Source organism: Cyanistes caeruleus, chromosome 1, assembly GCF_971803275.1.
Source record: "Cyanistes caeruleus chromosome 1, bCyaCae1.hap1.1, whole genome shotgun sequence".
NCBI lineage: Eukaryota > Metazoa > Chordata > Aves > Passeriformes > Paridae > Cyanistes > Cyanistes caeruleus.
The window spans coordinates 105,735,040-105,745,291 of NC_141701.1; positions in this window are offsets into that span (position 1 = coordinate 105,735,040).

Sequence of the window (10,252 nt, forward strand, 5' to 3'; positions counted from 1 at the left end):
GCATAGTCACAAATACAACTTGTTTTTTTCATATCTGCCATTCCCATTGGGAGGCTGCTATAGGCTGCCTGCCCAAATAAATAAACCTTGTCAAATTTCCAGTCTATCCATACATTCTGGACATTTTTGCTCCTATTCAAATAGTGTTAATTACTTTGCATGAATGCCTTTCTTCACTATTGCTGTGCTTCTTTCCTCTTTGATTATTTATAGGCAGCAGTCTTTTCTTCTTTCAGGCTTTATTTTGCCTTGCTAAACAAACCAACACTCTTCTAATTGTCCCTCATTAAAAAATCTTCCCAGTGTCTTATTTGCAAATAGCACAGCATCAGTGTGCAGCAGAATCTAAAAATACAGTATCAAATAATACTTTTCTGAAGATACCTTCAGATTGGACACTGGCAAACAAGCTTCTCTGCACTGTTCTCAGATAAACATGGGTTGGAACAGTCTGAGGTCTAGCATCAGAACTTGCTCACACACCAGGCAGAAAATTAGGACTTACCAGATGGGATTTGTCACTCATTCATAATCTATGAACCAGCCTGTTCAGTGGTAAGAAAGAGCAGGCTTTATTTCCTTCAAGAGAAACTAGGTTTAGCTATCACTGGTAAACAACAGAAACATTCCTTTAATGGAGCAGTAGAGAATCAATGCAGGAAAGCACCAGAAGACAAAATAGGCAATATGGAGCTCAAAGTCATTGACAGAAAATAGAAACGTTACCATTAAGTCTTTTCTCCTGCCATCCCAAAGGATGCAAAAGTCGTGCACAATTTGAACCCTTTAAGTAATACAGTATTACAGCAATCTAAACATGCTTTCTGCTTTACATGTGGGTCTGTGACATATATACAGTGAAGCTCCATCTGTCCTTGGTGAATTTCCAAATGTGGCTCCATGCATTGCTGATGTTTTTCAAATGACACAGCACAGCACATGATGCTCAGCCTGGGGGCCAACAGAACGGGCGTGGCTGCACTGTTAGTGCACCTTAGGGTGTGTAAATAATGCTGTTTATTTAATGCTGTCATGTGCTAATCGCTATTATTAAAAAGAGGAAAATAATTATTCTTAATCTGTGCAATAAATTTCTTGTAAAATGTATTTTTATGCAGCATACTCTGAAAAATTAAATGTAGATTCCTGGGAGTGTATAACAGCTTAAATCAATGCAGTATATATGTGACAAATGTCCTTCCCTTTTGCTCTCTACAGAGCCAATAATTTCTTCATCAAGGTCCTGCTAGAAGTAAATAGAATACTTAGTTTCTTGTCTTGTCTGGGAATTATGTCTGTCTTCCAGGAACTAGTGGATAGTAAATATATCTTATCCTTTTATCACTCTAAGGAGCCAAAGAAAGTCAATCCTTTTCAGGAACTGTGCTATAAAAATGAGGCCTATTGTCTGCATAGTGGTGGGGGCATAGCTCTTAGCAATGGAATTTCCAGTTGAAGTTATATTTTTCTTAATAAACGAGTAAAACAGCAACTTAAGGGAGAAAAAAATTAACTGATCTTTCACAGTGTAAAGGCATAAAGAAAAAGAGAGGGAAAGAAAGAAATGCCATGTGAAACCAGCAGAACAATAAGCCATCTCTGCCTGTTCAACAGCTTTATATTTTATGCCAGACTTTTGCATTCAAAAATTATGAATCACACCCTTCACTGTCGCCTCCCCTCACGTGATGTGGTTTAAGATGTCTTCTTGCCAGGCATAGGCTAATGAAAAGAAATTCTCTATGTAACAATAAATAACACAATACAAAGCACTTGGAGAACAGTTTTTGCTGGCTTGCAGTTTTCATGGGAGTTTGAGAACTTATGCACTGGAACCAGTCATTTTTCTTTTGACATGGCAAGAAGAACAATTTTACTTTCCCAAGTTTTCTTTCAAAAGGTTTTAAAGCATATTGACTGTTTTTGGGAGTGTATTTTAATTTCAGAAGCCTAGAGATGTTTGCATTAGCACTTTAATAAGAGTGGAGCACTTTTTAACTAGTAAGGAGAACACTTGCCAGAGTGTTTTTATCTTTGGCTTTCTTACAATACCGATACAATCAGAAATGCAAAATATTGACATTGAAAATACTGACCCCTTGTAGTTTACTCTGTAGCTCCATTTTGTAATTGTCAGATAATATTTCCTAAAACTTTCTGCTGAAAAACTGAGTTCATAATTCTGATTCCAAAGGAAAGATGAGCAAGGTGCTTCTTTGATGCACAGAAAAATACTGTCAATTAGAAAAAAATTATTACTTTTCATCTTATAGTTAACTTTTATTCATTGTTTAATAACTCAAAAGTTAATGCTCACCTACCTTGCACTTGCAAGCAGATTCAATTTGTAGCATGGCAATTAGAATACAGTATTGTAGTATTCCTTGTAGTGTAGATTTCCTTTCAAAAGGTGTTTTTTACCAGAAAAAATCTACTCTTCCACTCATCAGCTGGAGAGCTGTCATGATTCTGAAAGGCATTTCCCACCTAGTAGTAGGATTGCATGGGAATCCACAGAGAGGAGAAGCAAAGGTATGGCCTAGCACATGGTGGTGTGCATCACAATTTCTGGGCTATAGTCCCAATTACAATTAATTCTTCCCCATGACTTCACACAAAGGGGGAAGAAGAACCTTGGGGAAGAGACAAGGTGACAGTCCTTGCAGAGCTTCTTGAGGACATCTCCTTCCCCTAGCCCTCCTTCTTTTTTGCCTCTGCTGGATCCTGGAGCATGTATGGTGCAGGTCTGACTCTGTGTCTCGGAGATGTCTAAGTTGAACTAATGCTGTAAGAAATTCCCCTCCTTACAGGCCCCCTTATTCCCTCATTATTCCCTGTAATAAGGGAATCCTGCACTACAAAAGAGCAGCAAGAATATAATATTCATCCTTTTAGTGATTCTGAAATGAAGAGCAAACTCTGCCCTCAGATCCTCTTGAATATCCTAGTTTGCCAGAGAGCTGGCCTGGAAATAGGCAATTTCACCTCCAAACGGTGAATAGAAGGGCAGATCCATAGTGTGGTAAAACACTGCAGTTTGGATTAATCTGTATTTTTTTATTACAAACATTACATAATCAAAAACATTTTGATAGGCAGCATTTAGAGTATGTTCTCTAAGCCCAGCCAAAGGTGATTATACTGCTTTTGTCAGCTCCTATAATAATCACAAAGGCAATTTAGGCTGGCACTATCCAGTAAAGGAATATATTTATGTCAGGAATAAGACAGGTTTCATGAGTGAGTAACCCAATGTGTGACATGGATTTAAATTAGCAATGCTCAGAGCACAAGTCTCTCTCCTACTAGTCCAAATAGGAAATTCATCCCCAGCTCACCCAGACTAAAACAATGCAAGACCCCATAACCATTGCAGCGTTTCTTTTACCTGGGACTTTGTTTTCTGTTACTTGTCTGCCTTGAGAAGTGTACTTAGGGGGAAAATCCTTAAAGTGGATGCTTGCTGAGGGAAAATATTACAGAAGCTTTCTTGTGAGGAGCAACTGAAGGAAAAAATCTCACAGAAATCAAAGCTGGAGGGAAAAGCAAAACCATTATAGGTTCATGGCTGGAAGCTATGATCTTAGAAGTCTTCTTACAACCTTAATGATTTATGATTATGGGGAGAAATAATTAAAACAAGATGAGTGAAAAATGGTAGACAACAAGGGAGGATAACAAAGAAACACAGGAAAAGAAAAGATACATTAAAATGGAAAAGTAGTGAAATGAGGAATGAGAAAAAAATCATAATTTATTAACAACAAAAAAACAGTTTCAAGTGGACTCAGTTTCAGAAAACAGTCTCTGGGTGGTTGCACTCTGCTTTTTTACAAGGCTGTGGGAATTAAGAAATATTTGCGTTTCATTCACTCTCAAAAGATTTATTGTCTTCAGTCAGTATAATATTGCATTTGTATCACTAAATCACAGAAAGTTTCTCAGGGTTTTTCATTTAGGTCTCCTAATTGATTTACACCGGAGAAGGAGAATTAGACTTCCTTCTTTTGTGTCTCAAGGTAAAATACCCCCTTTTCTTTCTTTATTTATTCATTTGCTGACATAAAAATTCTCAAATTAAGCAAAGGGCGTGAGAGTACTTACGTGCTGTTGTGTTAATTTAGACCAGGATATTACTCTCAGTACTGAGACTTGCTTGCAACTGCAACATAGTGCAAATGGAGTAACCACATCAGCAATTTCACTAACCAAATTGTATAGCATTTTATGTTTTTGAAATATTTTTCAGAATAATGGAAAATCTAGGAAATTCTTGCTGAGAAACCATTTTTCACTAACAAAAAAAGAGTTCCATCAGCTCTAGGTTGGTTTTCTTTTAAAGACAGAGTAGGCTGCAAGCTTAACAGGTAATAATTTTTTGCCAGCTTGTTCTCATATTTTAAATAAATAAATGAAGTTACAGGATGCACATAAAATAAATTATTTACAAGGAAGACCAAGAATGTTACCCACAAAATCACCTGAAAGGTTTATAAACCAAAATAGGTGCTTCAAATTAAGTGTAAGCTTTGCTAAATAGGGAAACAGGGAAAGGATATAATAAGGATATGAAATGGCTTTTCTGTGAGTTCATGGTAGTTTTTTTCACTTTCTATGTCAGTTCTTTAGAAAAAAACAACCATACTGTATCATAAAATCCTTTCTGTAAAAGCAGCGTATTTACACTAGATGGTGCTACTTGGACAGGATTTTAAGCTTCTCAGTGTCTTGCTTTGGAAATCCCTTTTTCAACATTTGGAAAAAATACACATCTAAAATAAGAAACAGATGTTTCTTATGGGACAAATTCTACTGAAATTAAAATAAACATAACTGAAATGATATTTTCCACACATATACCCAAGAGGGACACTGGTCCCTTATGCCATCTCAGCTTCAGTACAAACAACATATATACTTACACTGAGGATGTGTTAGAGATGAGTAAATATCCTTAATATTTCAATCTGCTTTTGCTTAACAAACTGCCATGACACAGAAAATAGACTAAATAATGGAATATAAAAATATTCCTCATGGCTCTTCTTTCTCTTCTCATTACTGAGAAGGACAGAAGCATCTAAAGCAGTAAAACCTAAATTAGCAGTCTATAGTGGAAACACAGTGTTACTGAATGCCTGGGTGTCATGTGACAAAGGGTTGCCTCACCTTACAATAAAGCATGAAAGAAGGCAAAGGAAATGGAAATGACCAAGAGGTTATTTTAAATAATTCTTCCTTCATTCTTCCCATGTTGATGAGAATTGTGAGAATTCTGAGCATGTCTCTGCATCTCCAGGGCCTTTGGCTGCCTCCAGACAGAGCTGACATGGAGATATAGTGCAGATCTTGGGCCATGAAGACATCCCCTGCTCCCTAACAGCTGTTTGCAAGCAGGTTGGTATGGGCAGCTTGTCTTCTTGTATGTCTAATCCAAAAGTCTCTTTTGAACTTGGCAGGTCTGTAAAGACAGACAAGGTAAGACAGCGTTTGCCCTGCACTGTCCCCGTCTCAGAGATGCTGCAGCTCCAACTCCAGGACTCTACTAACACTATGATGAAGAGGTAGCCAGGGAGTCTCCAAAAACAGCCAGGAGGGGGAGGCGAATCAAGTCTGAAAATACCTCTGCTTTGGTTTACACTTTTCCCCCAACACCACTGAACACTATTTCTGTTGTTTGAATTTGTCACTGATACCACTTGGAAGGTGCTATTCCTCATGGAGTAAATAAAATGGCCTCAGCTGCTTTATAGCCCCATTTAACCTCACAAACTATGTGGGAATCTGCAAAGTAAAGCTCAGTAGCAGTGCCAGGCACGTACTTGGAAACTGGAAAAAGAGAGTGAGTTTATACCTTGGGTTCTGCCCCTCACTGAGTCAGTGTTTCTCCTTGAAAACAGGGTTTACTAGAAGACCACCTTCTCCAGGCCAGGAAAAGTCCCTTCTGCTCTACAGATCCTACCCTAAGTGTGAGAATCTGGATGCACCATGAAATGAAATGATTTGATGAAGAAGTACATCATCACTCTTTCCACAGCTGTTGGGTCATTGCCCACTAATGTTAGCTGTGAAGGGTCCCCTGCTCCCAGCACTAGGAGCTCCTGCTGCAGGAGACTGCTGGGCCCAGCATGTAGGTGAGAGGTGCCTCCAAAACTCCATGTACTCACACTTAGTACTGCACGAGTAGTAAGTTTGTTTCTTGTAAAAATCTGCAAATTAGGTGTTTTGTGGTTTCCGGATATCCCCTTCTTGTTTTATAAGTCTGTTGTATAGCTTGCAGTAGCAAAAAGTAGGGAATCAGATAAACAAGGTGGAACAGGAAAAGATAAATGAACAGCAATAGATAGAGGAATATCATGTTTTTTTCAGGTTGGTTAAGAAATAACTGAACTGCTTACCTGATAAACCAAAAAGGATGATGCATTACTAGGAAAACTTTGCTTTTCAACCGAAATTATCCCATCACCACAAAAGAGTTGACTAACTTCAAGAGGCACAAAGTACAAATGTTTAATAGATTGTCATTTTTGGTGGGCTGTGGTTTAACCCCAGCCAGTAGCCAAGACCCAGGCAGCTGGTCACTCACTCCCCCACCAGTGGGACCAGGGAGAGAATGGGAAATGTAAAGGCTTGAAAAACTTGTAGGTTGAGATAAAGTCAGATTGATAGAAAAAGCAAAAGCTTCACACAAGCAAAGCAAAACAAGGGATTAATTCAATGGTTTCCATGGGCAGGCAGTGTTCAGCCATCTCGAAGAGAGCAGGGCCCCATCACACACAGCAGTGACTTGGAAAGACAAACACCATCACTCCAAATATCTCCCTCTTTCTCCTTCTTGCCTCCAGTTTATACACTGATCATGATGTCAGATGGTCTGGAATGTCCCTCTGGTCAGTTTGGGTTACCTGTCCTGGCTATGTCTCTTCCCAGTCTCCCATGCACCCCAAAATTCCTGGCCAGCATGGCAGTAGGAAAAGCAGAAAAGATCTCATCTCTGTGTGAGCCTGGATCAGCAATAACAAAACCTTCCTGTATTATCAACCATGTGTTCAGCACAAATCCAAAACACAGCCCCACACCAGCCACTGCGAATAAAATTAACTCTACCCCAGCCAAAACCAGCATGGGGCATATTGTCTTGTGCTGCCTGACCTGGTATTTGTGTTGCCACAGCAAGGTACCTGTGATTCATCTGCTGGTGTTTGCAGTTCAGCAGGCAGCTTGTGCTCTGGCTGCTTGCCAGCCCTGCCTGCCAGTCCTGCCTTCCACTGCCAAAGGCAACACCCTGCCTTTCTGAGAAGGACCCCTGTGGTGACAAGGCATTGCTGCAGAAGTGGACAGAGGGTTAGAGGAGGAAAGGTCAAGAGGGGTGAGTTGGTCCATCAGTCCATACTGAAGGAGGTGCATGCTTTACTGTGACTATTATATTTTTATAACCCACTTCTCTGCCATAGGAAAGCAGCCTCTTTTTCATTAGTAAGTATAAGTGCATTTGTGAGTGTACAATAGAAATCTTACACTTCTTTCCTCATGTGATAGCAGACAACAGTCAGATGCACTCATAGGTTCAGAGCACAAGGATCTTACATTGCTTTCATTTCTCTCTACCTTACTGCAAGCTTTGCTTGTGTTTTGTTTGCCCTTGTTGCATTTGGTGTATGGTTATGAGCCTCCTTAGCATAAAGAGTGAACAAATTCAGTGGATAAATCAATCTGAATACTGGAGCTGTATCAAGCTGTGCATCTTAAAATAGCAGTTCCATTGAATAAATCTATGAGTTAGCAGCTCCCACTAGCATGTGCTGCATTTGCTGTGTACCAGGAGTGTAGGACCCAGCTGGAATCAGAAGGCAATGTCAGACATTTCTGAAGGAGCTTCTAGAAAGAATATGTCTGGAAGGATGGTCAGTTGGAGTCACTTGGCCAGTGAAATTGTTTGGTCAGGAATTACCCAGCCAGCTAAGAATTATAAGGAGGGAGGGAAGGCTGACCTTGCCATTCTGAAGGGCCTGAAGCTGTGCCAAATTGTTCAGAATTAGTTAAGGACTCTCGTTGTCAGCTTTCATAGGTCATCAGTGATTTTTTGTTGTCATAGAGAAGTGGTGGAAAGATGGTGTGAATATGAGGGAGGAACCAAATAAAACTGATGTTAAAACAAGTGTGTGTAGATATATATATATATATATATATATATATATATACTTACACATATTTAAAATCCAAATGCACATATACTCATATATATATTTATATATGCATATATATATATGTGCATTTATATATGCATGTATGTGTTGAAATTTTATAGTGTTAGCTTTTGACAGATACAGAGATCAATAAAATGTGTAACTGCTCTTCCAGACCGTACACATTGCAGAGCTTATTGATGCTAATATTCCTATAAAGATACTCCTCTGTGTGAAAAACATTACAGTATTTTTGACCAAGTGACAATGACATTATCTCTCAAGGCATGACCAGATAAATCTGAAAGCATCTCTGGAAGTAATGTTATGTTAAAGCTGAAATACAAGATGAATGCCACCTTTAATTCTGTCTCCTAACAATGGGTATAGATCCATTTGGACTGTGGAATTGTGTAATTTAAGCTGTATTCCACAGTGTGGCTCATCTAAACATCACAATTGGTCCCTATGTTCCCCCATCTTGCTACAATGTGATCAGTACCAGCTGCACTGATAGCCTCCAGGATTTTTTTCAAGACAGAGTAGCTTATCTTTTTCCCCACTGTCTTTACAGAAAGACTTGCAAGCTAAGATATCTTTAAAGGTCAGAACTGCTAGAGGTACACTATATGTATATATTTTTATTTATATATATATGTGTGTGTGTGTAGCATTTTTGTCATGAGATACTCAGTAATGTTTTTCTCAACTGACCTTTCCATGTTATGCTTTTAATCGACAAATGTGACAAAGCTTGCTCAGAGATGAAGCAGAAAGCAGGGACAGGTGGCCTTTTAGCATCACTCCTCTGTGCCTTCTGCTGCTATTGCTTTTGGCACGGTCTTGCTACAGCCAGGAGCTAGTATGACCTAAAAAAACCTTCATGCTGTCCTGCAAAGGAAAAGTCTAGAGGGGAAAGAGAAAAATAACAAAGTGGAGGCAGCAGATTCAGGGGTGACTGACTGCCCAAGCACTCAGGGAAAAAAGGACTCATGGACACCAGAGAGAAGCAGGCAAGAGATGAGAGAGATGGAGAGAAAGCATCCACTGGATGGAGCGAGGAGGTAGACGTGCAATATACACAAAAATAGCTGGATAATTACTGATTTCATTGGTATGGTGTCCAAGAATAAACAAAAGAGTATCTCTAGAAGGAGAATTAGGGTCTATGCAGCAAAACCACCAGGAAGTTACGGTAAAATGGTACATTGACTTTATATTTTAGAAATTGTCTATCATTTCTTCATCAGCTGTGCTAATTATTTGCAGTATTTGAATCGATTCACTGTTTTTTGGTGGTTTTTTTCCTGTAATTGCCATGTATCACAAGCAAACTCTACCCCATTAGGGATAGCTTTTTCTCTCTAAATTTAAAAGTGTTTATTCAGTTCCTGCAATTTGAGATTTGGAGACAAGCCTGCAAGCTCCAGATGCTACATTGTTAGCGAAATAGTTTAGAGGGTATTTTAGGTTAAACTTGGGCATGTTGACAGAGTATATATCTCTTCAAATCTTCAAAGAATTTAAGTTAAAAGGAACATCAAATTTGTCAGCTAGGTAGAAGCGTGCTTTAGCGCTGGCTCCTCATTAGCCAACTGAGAAAAATGACACCTCGGTCTTTTCATAGCTGGTATTAAGAGTACCTGGGTTTGATTACATGTGAGGCAGTAGAAAATAAAATTGAAATATTTGCTTTAAACCCTTATTTTTGTTAATTATTACCTGTGAAGACTGACATGAAAGCAGGCAGAGCTATCTGAGCAGTGTTTACTCGGTCTTGTGATTGCATGCTTACAAGTATGCATGTCTGTCAAAGAAGGATTCATGAAACTCAGTAAAACTTTTCCAGGTAGGACACAGAAAGGGATTCTCTGAAGTATCAACAACCTGTGGTCTGTAGAATTTCCTCCACTGCTACCTGATGATACAGCCAGGTCTTATTGGACAGTGCTATGGAGGGAATCTCTGTGTAGAGCACATTGCAGATATGGATTTATTGATGGGAGGGAACATGGCAGATATTTAAGATACTCAAATAAAGAGCCACACAACTTCCCAGCTCTCCT